The sequence below is a fragment of the Bos grunniens genome, chromosome 22, assembly GCF_055505025.1.
Source record: "Bos grunniens cultivar Pamir isolate PY7600 chromosome 22, Bosgru_T2T1.0, whole genome shotgun sequence".
In the NCBI taxonomy this organism is placed as follows: domain Eukaryota; kingdom Metazoa; phylum Chordata; class Mammalia; order Artiodactyla; family Bovidae; genus Bos; species Bos grunniens.
Window position 1 is genome coordinate 52563515 of NC_141186.1, and position 23924 is coordinate 52587438.

Here is a 23924-nt window from a genome sequence, read left to right on the forward strand (position 1 = left end):
TTTATAATATTATCCACAAATAAATGTTTCCTCTGGTTGTATACCTGTGTTTTACTTCTGTTGTCTTTTGTGATTGGTGGCACCTCCACAGCAGTGGTAAACACTGGTGGTGAGGCATGTGGCTTTGTTTGGCCTCTGACTTGAGTGGGAAGTCTTTTAATGTGTTCCCACTAGGCTTGACTTTAGCTTTGAGATTGAGAAGGATGTAAATATGTGGTTGATGTCTGTATCTTACTGTATATTTTTAAATGTAAATATGTATATAAATATTCAAGCTTTTGTCAGTTTAAAGTGTAATTAACAAAATTGTGTTTATTTAAAGTATACAACATGGTAATTTGACATATGTGTATTTTGTGAAATAATTACCGCAGTCAGGTTAATGAACACGTCTATCACCTCAGTTGCCTTTTCTTTTCTTTGTAGTGAGAATCCTTGCAGTCTGTTCTTTCAGCAGTTTTCAGGCACTCACAGTATTGTTTACTGTGGTCACTGTGCTACATGTTAAATTCCCCAGAGCTTATTCATCTTATCAGTGAAGGCTTCTGCCCTTTGACCAGCATCTCTCCATCTCTCCCAGGCCCTGGTGACCACCATTCTACTCTCTGTTTCTGTGAGTTGGACATTTTTTTTCTTAGATTCCACTTACGAGGGCGATCATACAGTATTTGTCTTTCTGGCTGATTTCACTTATCTTTGTGTGCTCTAGATTCTTCCACGTTGCTGCAAATTTCAGAATTTCCTTCTTTCTTGTGACTAGTTAATATGTTAATACACACAACCCTACCTTATCTGTTTATCTGCTGATGGACAGGTAGGTTGTTTGCATATCTTGGCTATTGTGAATAATCCTGAACTGAGCCTAGGCATCCAAATAATCTCTTCAAGAAATGATATCTTTGGATGTATGCCTATAAGTGGAATTGCTGGGTCATATGGTAGGCTGATTTGTTTTTGTTTTTGTTTTTTTTAAATTTTTATTGGAGTACAGTTGCTTTATAGTCTTATGTTAGTTTCAGGTCTACAGTGAAGTGGATCAGTTATACATATATCCACTCTTTTTTAGATTCTTTTCCCATATTTAGGCTGTTACAGAGTATTGAGTGGAGTTCCCTGTGCTCTACAGTAGATCCTCATTAGTTGTCTGTTTTATGTATAGTGGTGTGTATATGTCAATCCCAATCCTCCAATTTATCCCCCTGCTCTTACCCTCTGGTAACCATTAGTTGTTTTCTACATCTGTAGCTCTCTGTTTTGTAGATAAGTTCATTTGTACCCTTTTATTAGATTCCACATATAAGCAATATTGTATGATTGTCTGACTTCACTCATTAGAACAATCTATAGGTCCATCCCTGTTGCTGCAAATGGCATTATTTCATTATTTTGAACTGAGCTAACTGAACTGATTATTCCATTGTATATATATACTACATCTTCTAAAACCATTCATCTGTCGATGAGCATTTTTACATCTTAAAATGGAAGCAACATGGTTGCTTCCATGTCCTGGCTATTGCAAATAGTGCTGCAGTGAACACTGGGATGCATGTATCTTTTCCAACGGTTTTTTCTTTGTGTATATGCCTAGGAGTGGGATTGCTGGATCACATGGTAGCTCTGCTTTTATTTTTTTAAAGACCCTCCATACTGTTTTCCATAGTGCTGTCCACTTTACATTCCCACCAACAGTAGGAAAGTTCCCTTTTCTGTGCACCTGCTCCAGCATTTATTGATTGTAGACTTTTTGATTATGGCCATTCTCACCCATCTGAGGGGATACCTCATTATAGTTTTGAATTGCATTTCTCTAATAATTAGTGATGTTGAGCATCTTTTCATGTGCATTTTAGCCATTTGTATGTCATCTTTGGAGAAATGTCTATGTAAATCTTCTGCCCACTTAAAGTATTTGTTTTTGGCTCCGCTTGTTGTTGGTTGCAGTGCAGGCTTTCCTCTGGTTGTGGCTGGCGGGGCTACGCTCTAGTTGTGGTGCGTGGGCATCTGCAGGGGCTTCTCTTGGTGCAGAGAATGGCTTCTAGGGTGTGCAGGTTTCAGTAATGCAACTTGTGGCTCAGTAGCGCTGACTCCTGGGCTCTAGAGCACGGGCCCACTGCTCAGGCACGTGGGGTTCTCCCGCACTGGCACGTGGGCTCTTCACCATTGAACCACAGGGAGGCCCCATCTTCTGCCCACCTTTTGACTGGGTTGTTTTTTGATATTGCAGTTCATGAGCTGTTAATATATTTTAGAGGTTGATCCCTTCTTGGTTCCTTCACTTGAAAATATTTCTCCCATTCTGAGGGTTGTCCTTTTGTTTATGGTTTCCTTTGTTGTGCAAAAGCCTTTTAGTTTAGGTTCCATTTGTTTATATTTGTTTTTATTTGTTTTCCTTACCCTAGGAGGTGGATCAAAAAAGATCTTGCTGCAATTTATGTCAAACAGTGTTCTGCCTATATTTTCCTCTAAGAGTCTTACAATATCCAGCCTTACATACAGGTCTTTAATCCATTTTGAGTTTATTTTTTGTGTATAGTGTTAGGGAGTGTTCCAGTTTCATTCATTTACATGTAGCTGTCCAGTTTTCCCAGCACTCCTTATTGAAGAAATGGTAGTTTGGTTTTTAAATTTTGGGGGAATTTCCATTGTGTTTTCCATAATGGCTGTACCAATTTACAGTTCCACCAGCAGTGTACAAGAAACCCCTTTCTCCACATCCTTGCCAGCGTATATTGTCTTCTTTATTGAAACCATCCTAATAGTGTGAGATGACGTCTTACTGTGGTTTTGATTTGTATATCTCTGATTAATGATGTTGAGCATCTGTTCATGTACCATTTGGAAAAATGGTATCTTCTTTGGAAAAATGTCTGTTCTGGTCCTTTACCCATTTCTTAATCAGGTTATTTTGTTTTTTGTTTTGCTGTCGAGTGGTATGTTTTTGGATATTAATCCCTTATCAAATATATGGTTTGCAAATGTTTTCTCCCAGTCCATACATTGTCTATTCATTTTATTGATTGTTTCCTTTCTGTGTAGAGCCTTGTACTTTAATGTAGTATTGTTTTGGCCAAAAAGAAGTTTGTTCTGATGTTCTCATGATACAGAAAAACCTAAATGAACTTTATGCCAACCTAATACTCTTTTCCTTTACTTTTTTTTTTTTTGGCCTGTGCATTGCCAGGACCAGTGTCAAGGAGCATATTCTCTATGTAACCTTCTAGGATTTTTTATGATTTCAGAGTTTACACTTAAGTCTTTGATCTGTTTATTTTAAGTTAACTTTTGTAAGTGGTGCAAGGGATCACCACTGACATAGGGATCCAGTTTTGTTCTTTTGTATGTGGATATCCTGTTTTCCAAACACCATTTATTGAAGAGACTGTCCATTCTCCATTGTATATTCTTGGTTCCTTGTCAAAGTTTAGTTGACCCTACATGTATGGTTTATAGCAGAACTTAACTGCTGTGTTCCACCGGTCTGTGTTTCTGTTTTTTTATGCTAGTACCATTCTGTCGGATTATTATAGTATATGATGCCTATAACTTTACTGTTCTTTCTCAAGATTGCTTTGGCTCTTTGGGATCTTTTATGGTTCCACACGAATTATAGGATTATTTTCTTGTTTCTGTGAAAAACACCAATGGAATTTTGATGGAGGTTGCATTGAATCTAGATTGCTTGGGTAGTATGGACATTTTAACAATATTTTTCCAATTCATGAACTTGGAATTTTTTTCTATTTATTTCTATCTTCCTCAATTCCTTTCATCAATGTCTTATGGTTTTCAGTGTACAGGTCTTTTACCTTCTTGGTTAAATTTGTTCTTAAGTCTTTTATTCTTTTTGATCATACTGTAAATGGGATTGTTTTCTTGTTTCTTTTTCTGACAATTTGATGTTAATATTTATTGGGTTGGCCAAAAAGTTCCTTTGGATTTTTCTGTAAGGCGTTATGGAAAAGCTCGAAACCTTTTGGCCAACCCAGTAGAAATGCAGATGACTGTTGTATATTGATGTTATATCCTGCCACCATACTGAATTTATCAGTATGAATAGTTTTTTTTGGTGGAGTTTAGGACATATGATCATGTTATCTGCAAGCAGAGACAGTTTTATTTCTTCCTTTCCAATTTGAGTATTAAAATTTTATTTTCCTGCCTAATTGATTTGACTAGGATTTTCAGTCCCATGTTAAATAGAAGCAGCAATAGTGGGCACCCATGGGACTTCCCAGGGCTTCCCTGGTAGCTTGGTAAAGAATCTGCCTGCAGTGCAGGAGACCCTGGTTCAATTCCTGGGTTGGGAAGATCCGCTGGAGAAGGAATGGGCTACCCACTTGTGTATTCTTGGGTTTCCCTTGTAGCTCAGCTCATAAAGAATCCACCTGCAGTGAGGGAGACCTGGGTTCGATCCCTGAGTTGGGAAGATCACCTGGAGAAGGGAACGGCTACCCTTTCCAGTATTCTGGCCTGGGGAATTCCAAGGACTGTATAGTCCATGGGGTGGCAAAGAGTCGGACATGACTGCAGAACTTTCACTTTGATGGGAATTCCCTGGTGGTCCAGTGGTTAGGACTCCATGCTCTTAATGATGAGGGCTTGAGTTTAATCCCTGGTCAGAGAACTGAAATCCCACAAGCCACATGGCACGGCCAGGAAAAAAAAAAAAGTAATGGACACCCTTGTTTTGCTCCAGCTCTTAGAGGAAAAACGTTTGGCTTTTCACCATTGATGATGATGTTAACTGTGGGCTTGTCATATATGGCCTTTACTCTGTTGAGTACATTCCTTTGTTCCCAGTATGTTGAGAGTTTTTTCTTATCATGAAAGGATGCTGAGTTTTGTTACGTTTTTTCTGTATTTGTTGATGATCATAGGATTTTTATTCTGTGACTGTGTAGTATCACCTTTATTAATTTGCAAGTTGAGCCATCTTTACATTCCAGAGTAAATCCTCTTGGTCATGGTGTGTGATCTTTTTTAAATAATTAACTAACTGATGGCTGTGCTGGGCCTTTGTTTCTGTGCTCAGTCTTTTTCTAGTTGCAGCGAGGAGGAGCTACTCTTCGTTGGAGTGCGCAGGCTTCTCATCGCAAGGGCTTCTCTTATTACTGAGCACAGGCTGTGTAGGTGTTCAGTAGTTCTAGCACTTGGGCTTAGTAGTTCCAGCACATGGGCTCAGTAGTTGTGGCGCATGGGCTCAGCTGCTTCGTGACATGTGGGATCTTCCTGGACCAGAGATCAAACCCATGTCCCCAGCATTGGCAAGCAGATTCTTAACCACTGGCCCACCAGGGAAATTCTCTACCAGGGAAGTGTGTGATCTTTTCAGTGTGCTGCTGAATTTAGTTTACTAAGATTTTGTTGAGTTTTGACTCTCTCTTTTTGTCAGGGATATTGTCCTATAATTTTCTTTTCTCACAGTGTCCCCTGTCTGGCTTTGGTATCGGGGTAATGCTGGCCTCTTAAAATGAGTATGGAAAACTTCCTTCCTCTTCAGTTTTTTTGGAAGAATTTGAGACAGATTGGCATTAACTCCTCTTTAAATGTTTGGTAGAATTCACCAGTAAAGCCATCTAGTCCTGGGCTTTTGTTTGTTGGGAGGTTTTTGATTTCTCATTCAGTCTCTTCTGGCTTTCCTGGTGGCTTAGATGGTAAAGAATCTACCTGCAATGCAGGAGACCTGGTTTTGATCCCGATATTTGGGAAGATCCCCTGGAGAAGAGAATGGCTGCCCACTCCAATATTCTTCCCACCCCTCCCCGCCAAATGTCATAAATTTTTTAGGCAAAAAATCATAAGTTTTTAAATATATATAAAATGCATATTATTTATGTATACAAAAGCTTTTCTACCATGCTTGATAAAGGCTTGAGAAAGAACATCAAAAACAAAAGAAATGATGGAAAATTTGTAAAATATAAACTAAATGAAATGGGAGCCCTGAATAGAAGAGGTGAAACAAACTAGATAAAAGTAAAAGGTCATCAATCATATAGTCCAGTTGTTCTTAAACATGGCCGCTCATTAGAAAGGTATCTGGAGCTTTGGAGAGGGAAAAAAGTAATGCCTGGGCATTTTTTTTTTTTTAATCCAAGATGATTCTGATATGCATTGGGTTTTAAAAAGTGATTACAACTTTTTCTATTGAATGATAGTTTTAGTGATATAGAATTCTATTATTTTTCTGTTGACCAATCATGATACAGTGGTATTATGTGAGTAATAGTTGCATAATCACAATAGTAAAAGATTTTTATCAGTTTTCACAGTCAATAGCCAGACAAAGAATAAAAGGTAGTTGCAGTTGCAGGCCATAATAGGAACATGATTAACCTAACAATATAAAATAATTACCGGAAATAGAACTGCCTTATGATCCAGCAATCCCACTGCTGGGCGTACACACTGAGGAAACCAGAAGGGAAAGAGACACGTGTACCCCAGTGTTCATCGCAGCACTGTTTATAATAGCCAGGACATGGAAGCAACCTAGATGCCCATCAGCAGATGAATGAATAAGAAAGCTGTGGTACATACACACAATGGAGTATTACTCAGCCATTAAAAAGAATACATTTGAATCAGTTCTAATGAGATGGATGAAACTGGAACCTATTATACAGAGTGAAGTAAGCCAGAAAGAAAAACACCAATACAGTATACTAATGCATATATATGGAATTTAGAAAGATGGTAACAATAACCCTGTGTATGAGACAGCAAAAGAGACACTGATGTATAGATCAGTCTTATGGACTCTGTGGGAGAGGGAGAGGGTGGGGAGATTTGGGAGAATAGCATTGAAACATGTATAATATCATGTATGAAACGAGTCGCCAGTCCAGGTTCGATGCACGGTACTGGATGCTTGGGGCTGGTGCACTGGGACGACCCAGAGGGAGGGTAGGGGAGGGAGGAGGGAGGAGGGTTCAGGATGAGGAACGTGGGTATACCTGTGGCGGATTCATTTCGATATTTGGCAAAACTAATACAATATTGTAAAGTTTAAAAATAAAATAAAATGAAAAAAAAATTAATTAAAAAAATAAAAAAATAAATAAAAAATAAAATAATTACCAACAACTTGTGGGGGGTGGTCAAGCAGAATGATGTGGTAAGTGGAAGTGCATACATGCACATTTTTTCATCTGCCCAGCCAGTCTATGTCTTTTGGTTGGTGCATTTAATCCACTTACATTTAAGGGAATTATCCATATGTATGGTCCTATTACCATTTTCTTAATTATTTTGGGTTATTTTCAGTAGGTCTTTTCCTTCTCTTCTGTTTTCTGTCTAGAGACGTTCCTTTAGTATTTGTCGTAAAGCTGGTTTGGTGGTGCTGAGTTCTCTTAGCTTTTGCTTGTCTTGAAAGCTTTTGATTTCTCCATCAAATCTGAATGTGAGTCTTGCTGGGTAGGGTGTTCTTGGCTGCAGGTTCTTCCCTTTTGTCACCTTAAATAAATCTTGCCATTCCCTTCTGGCTTGTACAGTTTCTGTTGAGAAATCAACTGGTAGGTTGTTGTCATGTTTCCCTCGGGCCTTTTAATATTTTATCTTTGTCTTTAATTTTTGTTCATTTAATTACTATGTGTTTTGGTGTGTTCGTCCTTGGGTTTCTCCTGCCTGGGACTCTCTACTTCCTGGACTTGGTTAACTATTTCCTTTCCCATGTTAGGAAAGTTTTCAGCTGTTATCTCTTCAAATATTGTCTCAGGTCCTTTCTCTCTTTTCTCCTTCTGGGACCCCTATAATGCAAGTGTTGGTGTGTTTTAGGCTGTTTCCTTTTTTTTTTCATTATCTTTTTTATTCTGTTCTTTGGCAGTGATTTCCACCATTCTGTCCCCCAGGTCATTTATCCATTCTTCTGCCTCAGTTATTCTGCTGTTGATTCTTTCTAGTGTATTATTCATCTCTGTTTGTTGTTTGTTCTTTAGTTCTGCTAGGTCTTTGGTAAACATTTCTTACATCTTCTCCATTGTTTTCCTGAGATCCTGGATCATCTTCACTATCATTATTCTGAATTCTTTTTCTAGAATGTTGCTTATCTCCACTTCATTTAGTTGTTTTTCTGCAGTTTTATGTTGTCCCTTCCTCTGGGACATAACTGTCTGCTTTTTCACCCTGATTCACTTTCTGTAATGTGGTTTTTGTTCTAGCTGCTGTGGGATTGTGACTGTCTTGCTTCTTCTGTCTGCCTTCTGATGGAGGAGGCTAAAGGGCTTGAGTAACCTTCTACATGGGAGGGAGTGGCTGTGGGGAAAAACTGGGTTTTGCATTGGTGAGCTAATCCAGTTATCTGCTGCTGGGTGGGGTTGCGCTCCCTTGCTGTTAGTTGTTTGGCCTGAGGTGACCCAACTCTGGGATCTGCAAGCTCTATGGTAGGGTTAATGGTGACCTCCAAGAGGGCTTACTCCAAGGGGAATCTTCCAGGACTGTTACTGCCAGTGCCCCCGTCCCTGTGGGGAGCCCCTGCTGACCTGCGCCTCCACAGGAGACCCTCCAACACTAGCAGGTGGTTTTGATCAGTCACCTGTAGGGTCACTGCTCCTTTGCTGTGGGTCTCGGTGCATGATTTTGTTTGTGCTCTCCAAGACTGGAGTCTCTGTTTCCCTCAGCCCTGTGGAAGTCCTATAATCGAATCCCGCTGGCCTTCAAGATCAGATTCCCTGGGGACTCCCAGTTCCCTTTGTTGGATCCGCAGGCTGGGAAGCCTGATGTGGGGTTCAGAACCTTCATAACTGTGGAGAACTTCTTTGATTTATTGTTCTCCAGTTTGTGGGTCGCCCACCTGGCAGTTACGGAATTTGATTTTATCATGATTGCAACCCTCCTTCCATCTCACTGTGGCTTCTTCTTTGTCTTTGGATGTTGGATATCAGGATGGTGGGTCCTGCCAGTCGATAGTTGTTCAACAGCTAGTTGAGATTTTGGTGCTCTGGCAGAAGATGAGTGCATGTCCTTCTGCTCTGTCATCTTGAACCGGAAGCTGGAACTACCCAGCTGCAGTATTTGTGCCAGAGAATTCTGTGGACAGAGGAGCCTGGTGGACTACAATCCACGAAGTCACAAAGAGTTGGACACAACTGAGTGACTGAAACTTTCTGTCTTCTCACTAGTAATCAGCCTGTTCAGATTTTCTATTCTTGATTTAGTCTTATTGGTCGTATATTTCTAAGATTCTATTCATTTCTTTTTGGTTGTCAATTTTATTGGCATCTAATTTTTCATAGAAGTCTCTCAGTTCAGTTCAGTTCAGTTGCTCAGTAATGTCCGACTCTTTGTGACCCCATGAATCGCAGCACACCAGGCCTCCCTGTCCGTCACCAACTCCCGGAGTTCACCCAGACTCACGTCCATCGAGTCAGTGATGCCATCCAGCCATCTCATCCTCTGTCGTCCCCTTCTCGTCCTGCCCCCAATCCCTCCCAGCATCAGAGTCTTTTCCAATGAGTCAACTCTTCGCATGAGGTGGCCAAAGTACTGGACCTATGATCCTCTATATTTCTGTGATATCATCTGCTTTCATTTCTGATTGAATCCTCTCTTTTGGTGAGTCTAGCTAAAGGTGTGTCAGTTTTGTCTTTTCAAGAAAACGAGCTTTTGGTTTCATTCATCTTTTCTGTTGTCTTTTTAGACTGTTTCCACTCTGATCTTTGTTATTTCCTTCCTTCTAAGTAGAAGGCTTAGTTTCTTCTTTTTCTGGTTCTTGAGGTGTAAAGTTAGGTTGTCTATTTGAGATAGTTCTTTTTTCTAAGCATAGACCTTTATTATTATAAACTTTCCTCCTAAAACTACTTTTGCTGCATTCCATAAGTTTTGGTATGTTGTGTTTCCATTTTTGTATCATGATTTTTAAAATTTTTTAGATTGTCTTTTGATTTCTTCTCTAATCTATTGGTTCTTCAAGAGTTTGTTGCTTAGTCTCCACATCTGTGAAATTTCCATTTTTCCTCCTGTTACTGATTCCTAGTTTCACACTATTGTGGTCAGAAGGATGCTTCCTTGTTTAAGTGTTGCTGTCTTGGCCGTGTCCGCCTTAGCTGCTTCTGCAGGGCCTTGCGTTGCAGCGCCAGCCTCTGCCTCGTGGTGGCGCAGGCTCAGTGGTCGCAGCGCACGGGCTCAGTTGCTCCTTGGCGTGTGGGGTGTGAGTTCCCTGACCAGGGATCAAACCTGTATCGCCTGTATTGCAAAGCGAATTCTCTACTGGACCACCAGGGAAGGCCCTCCCTCATTCTTAATACATTTTCTAAGACTTGTTTTCTGGCCTAACTCAGGATCTATCCTGAAGAATGTTCCGTGTGCGCTTGAGAAGAATGTGTGTTCTGGTGCTGTTTGCATGAAATAGTTTGTGCCATGTATGTCTGATGGGTCCATTTGTTCTGGAGTTTAGTTCAAATTCAAATGCTTCCTTACTGATTTTCTGTTTGGACAGTCTCTGTTTTGTTGACAGTGGGGTATAGAGGTCCCCTACTGTTACTGTATTGTCTTTTTCTCCCGTCAGATCTGTTAGTATTTGTTTAACATATTTAGGTGCTCTGATACTGGGTGCGTGTGTATTTGCAAGTGTTACATCCTCTGATGAATTGACTTTGTTTTCATTATATAGTGACCTTTTTTGTCTCTTGTCCAGCTTTAAAAAGTATTTTTGTTCGTTTTGTTTTCGTTTATCTTTGGCTGCGCTGGGTCTCCGTTGCTGCACATGCTTTTCTCTGGTTGTGGTGAGCGGGGGCTGTGCGCTTGTCGTGGCGCATGGTCTTCTCCCTGAGGTGGTTCTTTGGTTGCAGAGCATGGGCCCTGGAGCTCACTCTTGGTAGTTGTGGCTCATGGGCTTAGTTGCTCTGTGACATGTGGGATCTTCCTGGGTCAGGGATTCAACCCATGTCTCCTGCCTTACCAGGCAGATTCTTTACCAGTGAGCCTGCAGTGAAGCCCTCTTGTTAAGTTTTTATCTGATGTAAGTATAGCCATTTCTGCTTTCATTTGCATGAAATATCTTTTTCCATCCCTTTACTTTGAGTCTTTTTGTGTCCTTAAAGCTAAACTGAGTCTCTCTGAATAGATATAAATATATTTATAGATAGATAGATATAAACATATAAAATGTCATCTGGTTACCTGTGCTAATAAAGTTTCTCCTTGATGATGAAAAAAAAAAGCTAAATTGAGTCTCTTGTGGGAAACATATAGTTCGGTCTATTTTTTTTTTTAAATCCATTCAGCTACTCTATGCCTTTTGAATAGATGGATGATTTAAAGATTTAAAATTTAAAGTAATTATTGATAGGTAAGGTTTTACTAGGTCTTTTCGTTAGCTCAGCTGGTTGTATCTTTTTATGTTCTGACTGTTTTGTAGTTCCTTTGTTCTTTTCTTCCTCTTGATATCATTTTTTTTTAATTGATAATTTTCCTTAGTGGTATAGTTTTTTAAAAGTATTTTTAGTGCCTTAATTGAGGTAAAATTGTCATACAGTAAACTGCACAATATTTAAAGTACAATTTGATGAATTTAACATATATATATATACATACACATCCTGAAACTATCACTGCAATCAAGATAATATACATATCTATCACCTCCCACAAAAAAAAAACAAAAAATAAAACCCATCTAATCAGCCTCCAATGTAAAGCAAAGAGTTGTATTTTAACAATTTTGTTTGTTTGTTTTTATTAATTGGAGAGTAATTTCTTTACAATGTTGTGTTGGTTTCTGCCGTAAAACAATGTGACTCAGCCATAAGTATACACACGCCCCCTCCGTCTTGAGCTTCCCTCCCAGCCCCCCATCCCACCCCTCTAGGCTGCCACAGAGCACTGCTGAGCTCCCCGTGTTATCAGCAACGTTCCCCTAGCTTCTGTCTACACGTGGTAATGTGCATGTGTCAGCGCTGCTGTCTCAGTTTGGCCCGCCTCCTTCCCCCTCTGTGTCCACGGTCTGTTCTCTCTGCGTCTATTGCTGCCCTGCTAATAGGTTCATCAGCACCATTTTTTCCAGATTCTGTGTATATGCATTGTTATACCATATTTGTTTTTCTCTGACTTACTTCACTCTTTATAACAGGGTCTAGGTTCATCCACCTCACTGAAACTGACTCAGATTTATTCCTTTTTGTTTATTTTGTTCCTTTTTATGGCTGAGTAATATTCCATTGTATATATATAGCACAACTTCCTTATCCATTCATTTTTCAGTGGACATCTAGGTTTCTTCTGTGTTCTGGCTTTTGTAAATAGTGCTGCACTGAGCATTGGGGTACATATGTCTTTTTCAGGTATGGTTTTCTCAGGATATATGCCTAGGAGTGGGGTTACTGGGTCCTATGGTAGTTTTATTTATTTATTTTTTTTCTTAAATAAATCTCCACACTGTTCTCCCTAGTGGCTATGTCCGTTTACATTCGTACCAACTGTGCAAGAGCGCTCCCTTTTCTCTACATTCTTTCCTGCATTTATTGTTTATAGATTTTTTGATAATGGCCATTCTTACTAGTGTGAGGTGATACCTCATTGTAGTTTTGATTTGCATTTCTCTAATAATGAGTGGTGTTGAACATTTTTTCATGTGTTTGATGGCCTTCTGTATGTCTTCTTTGGAGAAATGTCTGTTTAGGTCTTCTGCCCATTTTTTAATTGGGTTTGTTTTTCAGATATTGAGCTGCCTGAACTGCTTGTATATTTTGGAGAATCCTTAGTGGCATGTTTTGATCTTGATCTTTTATCTGTCTGCTCTAGTTTTCTGTTTTGTGATTTTTGTGAGGGTTATAAAAAACACCTTACAGTTATAAGAATCAATTTTAAGCTAATAACTTTGATAGCATATAAAAATTCCGTGCTTTTCTCTCTTCTTCCACTTTATGTTTTTGATATCACACTTTACATCTTTTTATATTGTATATTCATGTAGAAATTATTGTAGCTATAGTGACTTTTAATACTTCTGTGCTTTATCCTTTATACTAGAGTTAAGAGATAACATACCAGCATAATACAGTACTAAAGTCATCCTCAGTATGTAGGAGATTGGTTCCATGACACCCCCCCATCCCTTGTGTATACCCAGAACCCATGGATGCCTAAGTCCCTTGGATAAAATGGAGTAGTGCTTACATATAACCTGTAAGTCATTTGTAGATTTCTTATAATACCTAATGCAGTGTAAATATCATGTACGTAGTTGTAAATGCTATGTAAATTGTAGCTGGAGTAGTGCATATTCAAGGTTTACTTTTTGGAACTTTCTGAGACTTTTTTTCCTCAAATATTTTCATTCAGTTTCTTTCAGTCTGTGAATGTGGAATTCTTGAATAGGGAGGGCCAACTGTATTTTGAATTTGATTGTATACTTGCCTTTACCAGTGTGTTTTATATTTCCTTATGTTTTCCTGTTAGTAATGTCCTCTCATTTCAGCTGGAAGAACTCCTTTTAGCATTTCTTGTAAGGCAGATGTAGTGATGATGAATGCTTTACACACTTGTCTGACTGGGAAAATCTCTTTTTTTTTTAATTTATATATTTCTTTTTTGCTGCACTGGACTCTTTGCTATGAGCAAGCCCCCTGGTTGTGGCCAGTGGGGTGCGGCACTAGCTGTGCTGGGGTCTCGTTGCTGTGGCTTCTCTTGTTGCAGAGCCTGGGCTCCAGGGCACATGGCTCCAGTAGTTGTGGCCGTGGGCTTAGTCGCCCTGTGGATGTGGGATCTTAGATTCTGGACGAAGGATCGAACCCATGTCCCCTGCATTGGCAGGTGGATTTTTAACCACAGGACCACCAAGAAGTTTCCTGTGTGGAAGAGTCTTTATCTCTCCTTCATTTCTGAAGGGTAGGTTTGCCAGGTAAAGTATTCTTGGTTGGCAGATTTTTTTGCTTTGTTTTGTTTTATTGAAATATGGTTGATTTACAATGTGGTGTTAGTTGCAGGTGTACAGCAAAATGATTCAATGTTTTTTAGGTATCTGTTCTTTTTAATTGTTTTCCCATTTAGGTTGTTTCATAGTATTGAGCAGAGTTCCCTTTGCTATACAGTAGGTCCTTGTTGGTTATCCTTTTTCAGTATAACAATGTGTACATGTCAGTCCCAAACTCCCTAACTGTCCCTCCCACAGCCTGTCCTCTCTGGTAACCATAAGTTTGTTCTCTAAGCCTGTGAGTCTATTTCTGTCTTGTAAATATGTTCACTTGTATAATGTTTCAAAGACTTTGCATATAAATAACATCATACCATATTTCTCTTACTCTGACTTACTTCACTTAGTGTGACACTCTCTAGGTCCATCCTTGTTGCTGCAAATGGCATTATTTCATCCTTTTTAATGGCTGAGTGATACTCCATTGTAAATATGTACCATATCTTCTTTATCCATTCTTCTTTTGGTGAACATTTAGGTTGCTTCCATGTCTTGGCTATTGTAAACAGTACTGAAAAGAACATGGGGAGTGCATGTATCTTTTCAGACCAGGTTTTCCCTGGATACATGCCCAGGAGTGGGATTGCAGGATCTTACGGTAGTTCTATTTGTATTTTCTTTAGAAATCTGCATACTTCTTTTTTCCATAGTGGCTGCTTCATTTTGTATTCCCACTAACAGTGTAGGAGGGTTCCCTTCTCTACACCCCATCTCCAGCATTTATTGTTTGTGGATTTTGATGATAGCCATTTTGACTAGTGTGAAGTGATATCCATTTTAGTTTTGATTTGCATTTCTGTAATTAGCGATGTTGAACATCTCTTCATGTGCCTCTTGGCCCTCTGTAAGTCTTCTCTGGAGAAATGTTTGTTTAGGTCTTCTGCTTATTTTTTGATTGGGTTGTTTCTTTTGATGATACTAAGCCACATGAGCTGTTTGTAAATTTTGGGTACTAATCCCTTGTTGGTCACATCACTGGCAAATATTTTCTCCCAGTATGTGAGTTGTTTTTCATTTTGTTTATGGTTTCCTTTGCTGTGCAAAATTTGAGCCTAATTAGGTCTCATTTGTTTATATTTGTTTTTATTTCCATTACTCTGGGAGACAGATCAAAAAGATATTGCTGAGATTTCTGTCGTGAGAGTATTCTGCCTGTGTTTTTCTCTGAGTTTTATAGTTTTCAGCGTCATGTTTAGATCTTTTATCCATTTTGAATTTTTTGTGTGTATGTATAGTGTTAATGTTTTAATTTTATCTTTTTGCATGTGAGTTGTCCAGTTTTCCAAGCACTGTTTGGACTGTCTCTCCTCCATTGTGTAGTCTTGCCTCCTTTGTTTAGATTAACTGGCCATGGGTACATGGGTTTATTTCTGGGCTTTCTGTCCTCTTCCTTTGATCCGTCTTTGTTTTTGTGCCCATACCATATTGTTTGGATAATTATAACTTTGTAGTGTGGTCTGAAGAAAGGGGGCCTTTTCCTCCAGCTCCATTTTTCTTTGTCAAGATTGCTTTGGCTATTTGGGATATTTTGTGTCTCCACACAAATTTTAAGATATTTTGTTCTAGTTCTATTAACAGTGCCATTGGTAATTTGATAGGGATTGCACTGAATCTACAGATTGCCTTTGGTAGTATGTCATTTTAACGGTATCGATTATTCCAATCCAAGAACATGATGTATCTTTCCATCTGTTTGTGTCATCTCTAGTTTCTTTCATCAGTGTCATAATTTTCAGAGCACAGGTCTTTTGTCTCCTTATTCCTAGGTACAGTATTTTATTCTTTTTGATATGCTGGTAAATGGAGTTGTTTCTTGAACTTCTCTTTCTGATCTTTCATTGTTAGTGTATAGAAATTCAACAGACTTCTGTGTTTTAATTTTGTAACCTGTAACTTTACCAAATTCATTAATGAGCTTTAGCAGTGCTGTTAGAATTTCCTGTGTACAGTATCATGTCATCTGAAATAGTGACACTTTAACTGGTTCTTTCCCTTTTCCAATTTGGATACCTTTTATTTCTTTTGTCTTTTCTGATTGCCATGGCTAGGACTTCCAAAAACTCTGTTGAATAAAAGTGACGAGAGTGGGTATTCTTGTCTTGTTCCTGATCTGAGAGGAAATGCTTTCAGCGCTTCACCATTTAGTATGATGTTAGCTGTAGGTTTGTCATAAGTGGACTTTATTATGTTGAGGTAGGTTCCCTCTGTGCCTATTTTCTGGGGAGTTTTTATTGTAAATGGATGTTGTATTTTGTCAAAAGTTTTCTTTACATCTATTGAGATGATCATATAGTTTTTAGTCTTCAATTTGTTGATGTGGTGTATCACACTGATTTATGGATATTGAAAAACCCTTGCATACCTGGGATAAATTCCACTTGATCATGATGTATGATCTTTTTAATGTATTGTTGGATTTGGGCTGCTAGAATTTTGCTGGGGATTTCTGTGTCTGTTCATTAGTGATCTTGGCCTGTTATTCTGTGTGTGTGTGGTATGTTTGTCTGGTTTTGGTATCAGGGTGATGGTTGGCCTCACAGAATGAGTTTGGGAGATTTCCTTCCTCTGCAGTTTTTTGCAACAGTTTCAGAAAGATAAGTGTTAGCTCTTCTCTAAATGTTTGACAGAATTCGCCTGTGTAGCCATCTGGTTCTGGACTTTTGTTTGTTGAGAGGTTTTTTTTTTTTTTCCCCAAGGTAGACACGTTTCTTTTTCTTTCTCTCTGTCTTTTTTTTTAACATTAATTTTTAAAAAAACGGTAGCCATTATTCTTTTTTCTGACTGCACTGGGTCTTTGTTGCTGCACGTGGGGTTTCTCTAGTTGTAGAGCGCGAGGGCTCCTTTCTAGTTGTGGTGAGTGGGCTTCTCGTTGTGTTACATTGCGGTGGCTTCTCTTGTTGCAGAGCACAGGCTCTCAGGCGTGCGGGCTCAGTAGCTGTGGAGCACAGGCTTGGTTGCCCCACAGCATGTGCAGTCTTCCTGGACCAGGGATGGAACCTGTGTCCCCGCATTGACTGGCAAATTCTTAACCATTGGACCACCAGGGAAGTCCTGTTGGGAGTGTTTTAATCACGGTTTTAATTTCAGTACTTGTGATTGGTCTGTTCATATTTTCTGTTTCTTCCTATTTCAGTCTTAGGAAATTGTACCTAAGAATTTCTCCATTTCTTCCAAGTTGTCCTTTTCATTGGTGTACGGTTGCTATAATAGTCTGTTTTTAAAATATATATATTATGAAAGTATAGTTGCCTTACAATGTTTTAGGTACACAGCAAAGTGATTCAGTTACACATATATTCATATATTATTTTTCAGATTATTTTCCATTATAGGTTATTAAAGATATTAACTATAGTTCCCAGTGCTATATGGTGAACTTTTGTTTCTTGTTGCATATCTATTTTTTTAAATTAGAAATCTAGCATTCTATTCATACTGGGTCAAACAAGTGGAATCAAAATGTCATAAATTTTTTAGACAAAAATTCATTAGTTTTCTAAAATATATATTATACGTGCTATATATATATGTGTGTATATACTACACTTGATAAAGGCTTGAGAAAGAACGTAAAAAAAGAGAAGGGATGGAGAAATTAGAAAACAAAGGAAATGGAAGTCCTGAATATGAAATAGAAAAAGTGGAACAAACTAGATAAAAGTGAAAGATCGTCATATAGTCCAGTTGTTTTTAAGCACGGCTGCTCATCAGAAACATTTCTGGAGCTTTGGAGGAAAGAAGCAATACCTGGACATTTATATTTTTCAAAAATGTAATTGTCTCTTATGATTCTTTGTATTTCTGTGCTGTCAGTTGTAACTTCCTTTTCATTTCTGATTTCGATTTGAGTCATTTCCCTTTTTTCTTGAAGAGTCTGTCTAAAGGTTTATCAGTTTTGTTATCTTTTCAAAGAATCAGCTTTTAGTTTCATTGACCTTTCATATTGTTTTCTTCATCTATATCTTTATTTTATTAATTTTTATTGGGATATCGTTGCTTTATATCATTTATTTCTGCTCTGACCTTTATGATTTCTTTCCTTCTACTAACTTTAGGTTTTGCTCTTTCTCTAGTTGCTTTTGGTGTAAGTTTAGATTGTTTATTTGAGATTATTTTTTCCTGAAATATGGTTGTGTTGCTGTGAAACGCTCTCTTGGATTTGCTCTGCCTGTACCCTGTAGGTTTGGGACCGCGTGCTTTTGTTCTCCTTCATCACTAGGTGTCTTCTGAGTCCTCTTTGAGCTCTTCCGTGCCCACTGCTTGTGTAGCAGCGTGTTGTCTTCTATGTGTTTGTGTTTTTTATAGTTTTTTTTTCTTGTAGTTTATTTCTAATCTCATAGCGTTGTGGTTGGAAAAGATGCTTGATATAATTTCAACTTTCTTAAATTTACCAAGACCTGCTTTGTGATCCTGTTTTTGTTTTGTTAATAAGATGGTTTGTATTATTTTTTAGACTTCACATTTAAGTGGTATGATATAATACTTGTCTTTGTCTTCACTTGGTGTGATGTACTCCAGGTCTATCCATGTTGCTGCAAATGGCAGGATTTCTTTCTTTTTTTAATGGCTGAGAAATATTCCATTGTATGCATGTGCGTGGGTATGTGTGTATCACATAAAGAACACATATTCTTTATCCATTCATCTTTTGAGGGGTACTTATCTGTTGTACATAGTACTGCTGAGAACATTAGGGTGCATCTGTCTTTTCAAATTAGAGTTTTCAGCTTTTCTGGATATAAGTTGGCAGATTTCTTTCCTTTTTTTTTTGCAGCATTTTGAATAAATCATTTCATTCTCTCTTGGCCTGCAATATGTGAGGAATCCACTGGTAGCCTTATGGGAGTTTCCTTGTATGTGAGCAATTTTTTTCTCTAGTTGCTTTTAAAATTCTCTTTGTCTTTGATTTTAGGTGATTTCATTATGGTGTGTCTCGAGATCTTTTGGGGGACCTATAAAAACTTGGATGTCTAAATCTCTTCACAGATTGGGAAGATCTCAGCTATTATTTCTTTAAATAAGTTTTCTGCCCCTTTCTCCCTCTCTCTTCCTTTGGGGACTCCAACAATGCTTAGGTTGTTTCTCTTCATACCCCATAATTTGTGAAGGCTTTCTTCACTTTTTCATATTTTCTCTTCATTCACCTTAACCTGGATAATTTCAAATGACCTGTCATTGACTTCATGGATTTTTTTTCTTCTGCTTGATTAAGTCTGTTATTAATACTTCCTAGTGCATTTTCATGGAGAAGGCAATGGCACCCCACTCCAGTACTCTTGCCTGGAAAATCCCATGGACGGAGGGGCCTGGTGGGCTGCAGTCCATGGGGTCGCTAAGAGTCGGACACGACTGAGCGGCTTCACTTTCACTTTTCACTTTCATGCCTTGGAGAAGGAAATGGCAACCCACTCCAGTGTTCTTGCCTGGAGAATCCCAGGGACGGGGGAGCCTGGTGGGCTGCCGTCTATGGGGTCGCACAGAGTCGGACAAGACTGAAGCGACTTAGCAGCAGCAGCAGCAGCAGCAGTGCATTTTCATTTCATTCATTTTAGTTTTCAGCACCATGATTTGTGTTTGGTTCTTTTTATGATCTATGTCTCTCTGTTAAATTTTTCCTTTTGTTCATGTGACTTCCTTGGTGGCTCAGATGGTAAAGATCTCACCTGCAATGCAATAGACCTGGGTTCTGTCCCTGGGTCAGGAGGATCCCCTGGAGAAGAAAATGGCAACCCACTCCAGTATTCTTGCCTGGGAAATCTCACGGACAGAGGAGCCTGGTGGGCTACAGTCCCTGGGGTCACAAAGAGTCGGACACAACTGAGTGACCAACACTTTTGTTCGTGTATGATTTTTCTGACTTCATTGAATTGTCTGTTTCTTGCAGCTCATTAAGGATATCTTTAAAACAAATATTTTGAATTTTCTGTTGGGTACATTGCAGATCTCCATTTCTTTGGGGTCAGTAATTGAAGAATTGCTGTGTTCCTTTGGTGTCATGTTTCATGGAGTTTTCGTATTCCGTGAAGTCTCATGTTGCTGTCTTTGCACTTGAAGCCATCATCTCTTCCGGGCTTTAGGAGAGATACAACTCCTATCAGACCTGCTAGGGATTTCTCAGTAAATGAAAATGTCATTAACAGCTACTCCAAATGCTTTTTTAATGGTTATTAAGTTTTAGAATCAACCTGTAGAAAACATATGGAAGATTTTGTAAGAGTTGAAAAAGTGAATATTACATATCTTGACGATCTGTGAAGATAGTAAGCATTAAAATAAGTAAAATCGGAACTGCCTTCCGGTACTTTTGATAGAAGTCCATGTATACCACTTCTGTAATTGAAAAGTAATCGCCATTGCAACTCATAAAAGGTCACTTGGGGGTGATACTCTCATTCTTGATCGAGTGATATTTAGATCAAATGGCTGTGTTTACTTTCATGGAGCTGTGTGCTTATAATCTGTGTGCTTTTCTGTGATATTTTATGCTAAACTTTAAAAGTTTACTTAATGTTGACTCAATAGTCATTATAAAAAGGTTACAAGTACAGAAAGTTGACTTAAACTGCCTCTGCATGTAAGAATATCACATGGAGAAAAACAACCACTGTTACCAACATTTCTTTCCATTCTCTTGTTGTGGTTTTTTTTGACCACGTGGCATGTGGAACTTCCCCAGCCAGGGATAGAACCCATGACCCTGCATTGGAAGTGCAGAGTCTTCTGACCACTGGCCCACCAGGGAAGTCCTGTTGTGCGTCTTTTGCCTATATCCTTTACTTAATTTTTTTTCCTGATTGGAAAAGTACATGTTCTCTTTAGAAAAGTTGCTAAACACAGAAAGGCCATGCTTCTCACAATGGAATAACGATATGAGCGACAAAATGATGCCAAGAACCATAGTATGGAAAGTTTCATTGATGGCAAAGAACCCGAAAATTTAAGATGTTTATGTTAAAAATGTAAGGGTTCTGGGATTTTCCTGGCAGTTCAGTGGTTAACACTCCATGCTACCCATGGAGGGTGCACGGGTTCGATCCCTGGTTGGGAATTAAGTCTGCATGACATGGCCTTAAAACAAAGAAGTGAAAATGTTAGGGTCCTGATTTTGCTCAGCATGTAGTAAGCACACAGTACCCTGGGCCTCTGGCTGCATGTGTGCTAAGTAGCTTCACTGTGTCCGAAACTGTGCTACCCTATGGACTGTAGCCTGTCAAGCTCCTCTGTCTGTGAGATTCTCCAAGCAAGAATACTGGAGTGGGTTGCTGTGCCCTCCTGCAGGGGATCTTCCCAGCAGGGTCAAACCAGGGATCAAAATCAGGTCTCCCGCGTTATAGACGGACTCTTTACCATCTGAGCCACCAGAGAAGCCCAAAAAACTAGAGTGGGTAGCCGCCTGTCCCTTCTCCAAGCAAACTTCCCGACCCAGGAATTGAACCAGGGTCTCCTGTGTTGCAGGCAAATTCTTTACCTGCTGAGCTACCAGGGGAGCCCATTCTCTATGGATCTCTTACATCTCCTGCATTGGCAGGCAGGTTCTTTACCACTGGCGTCACCTGGGAAGTCCTGGCTAAATACAGTTAAATGACTAGGGCCGATGGCATGGGCCAGCGATTGGAAAGGAAACTGTTTTTGTTTTTTCTCTCCATAGAGTATCTTCTAGCATGGACTCAAAGGTAACCCAGAACCTGGAACTGGACACTAGGTTTGGACAGAAGTTCAAGAGAAGCCTGTCTTTCTAGTCTGAGGAGTGAGAAAGGGACTTCTTAAGAGATTAGAGGGTAGGGATGCAGGAAGAAAAGCTTGTGTCTTGTTTATTTGTTTTTCTCCCCTCCATTTTCTCCTGCTCTTGTCCCCCATGAAATTTTGTGGTGGTGAAGGCAATAGTGACATTGGCGGCCAGCAGGGAGAGGAATCCTTCTATTTACAGGGATTGTGGTCTCAAGAGCATGGGGAAATTTGCTGATTTTGTTCTTAATTCTTACTACTTGACCCGGAAAGCAGTCACAGTTGTGGGAGGTGCTCAGCAGTAGAAAGAAATGAAATTCTTTCCTTTCTTGCCAGTAGACCCGCAAAAGGTCCTCTGGGAGCTGGAATGTCTTGGAAAGGTTGTAAAGAGGAATGTGAAAGTCACTCAGTCATGTCCGACTCTTTGCGACCCCATGGACTGGAGTGGGTAGCCTTTCCCTTTTCCAGGGGATCTTCCCAACCCAGGAATCGAACCCAGGTCTCCCTCATTGCAGGCAGATTCTTTACCAGCTGAGCCACAGGGGAAGCCCAAGAATAATGGAGTGGGTAACGTATCCCTTCTCCAGAGGATCTTCCGGACCCAGGAAGCGAACCGGGGTCTTCTGCATTGCAGGCGATTCTGTACCAGCTGAGCTGTCAGGGAAGCCCTGGAAAGAGGAAGGAGCTCAACAAAGTGAACCCATAATACTGTGTATGAACTCCTGGGTTCTCCTAAATATTATCTGTGCATTTGATCCTAAACAGCACACCAGAGGCTAGACTGCTGCCCAAATCATGTGCCGGAATCTGCACAGTATGCTTGAGACAAGTCAGAACGGTACCACAGGGGCTTTGAAATGATCTGATGTTGGAAGCACAGCCCAGGGAGAGTGGAAAGGAATTTGTGGATTGGACCTAATCAGGGAGATTGCTGCTAAAACAAAAATGTGCACTTGCTTCAGCAGCACATATACTGAAATTGGAACAATACAGAGAAGATTAGCATGGCCCCTATGCAAGGATGACACGCAAGTTCCTGAAGTGTTTGCTATTTTTTTCCTTAAAAAACTAGGAATAGAACTACCATATGACCCGACAATCCCACTCCCGGGCATATACCCTGAGAAATCCATAATTGAAAGAGACGCATGAACCCCAGTGATTGCTGCAGCACTGTTTACAATAGCTAGAAGCACCTAGATGTCCACTGACAGATGAGTGAATAAAGAAGTTGTGGTACTTGTGTGCAATGGAAAACTCAGCCATAAAAAAGAACGCATTTGAATGCACCTGAAACCTGTTATACATAGTGAGATGGGTCAGAGAGAGGACAAATACTGTACATCAGTGCCTATGTATGGAGTCTAGGAAGATGGTACTGATGAACCTATTTGCAGGGCAGCAGTGGCTACACAGACATAGAGAACAGACTTTCGTGGGCCCAGTGGGGGAAGGAGAGGCTGGGACGAATTGCGAGAGCAGGATGGAAGCATATACATTGCAGTATGTAAAATAGTTAGCTAGTGGAAATTTGCTGTATGAGGTAGGGAACTCAAATCAGGGACTCCGTGACAACCTGGAGGGGTGGGTTGGGGTGGGAGGTGGGAGGAGGTTCAAGAGGGAGGGGGCGTATGTATACCTCTGGCTGATTCATGTTGATAATGGCAGAAACCAACACAATATTGTAAAGCAAATATCGTCCAATTAAAAACTAAAAAGAAAAAAGCCCACCATTTTCTATTGGACTTGAACAAGATCCAGAATAACGTAGCATAGTATCCAAACATTCAAAGTTACTCACATATAAACAATCAGGAAAATCTTACCATCTCCTAAGGGGAAAAGACAGTCAACAGATGGCCATCATGACATAACAAAGGTGTTGGAATCACAAAGAATTTAAACTATAATTATTAGTTAAAACCTGGCTCTAATACTTGAGGGTGCACATTCTTTTTTTTTTTAAGTTTGTTTCTATTTGGCCGTGCTTTGTCTTTGTTGCTGCGTGGGCTTTTCTCTAGTTGTGGCAGGTGGAGGCTGCTCGCTGGTTGCGGTGCACAGGATTCTCGTCGCTGTGGCTTGCCTTGTCGAGAGCACAGGGTCTGTAGCGCGCGGGTCGCAGTGTTGCGGCTCCCACGCTCCAGAGCACAGACTCCACAGTTGCGGCACGTGGGCTTCGTTGCTCCGCAGCTTTGGGGATCTTACTGGACCAGGGGTCGAACCTGTGTCTCCTGCATTGGCAGGCAGATTCTTTACCCCTGGACTACCACGTTATTCCTCGAGGGTG

The 23924-nt window shown here is 39.8% G+C and overlaps 1 protein-coding gene and 1 non-coding gene across 4 annotated transcripts in view; both read left to right on the plus strand.

The window, feature by feature from the left end:
• The window catches only part of ELP6 (elongator acetyltransferase complex subunit 6), a 78613-nt gene that overhangs the window by 44963 nt on the left and 9726 nt on the right, over positions 1-23924 (plus strand). The window lies entirely within an intron of this gene.
• LOC147348579 (U6 spliceosomal RNA) lies at positions 22585-22693 on the plus strand. The gene has a single exon (XR_015152020.1). It is a non-coding gene; the product is annotated as a U6 spliceosomal RNA (small nuclear RNA).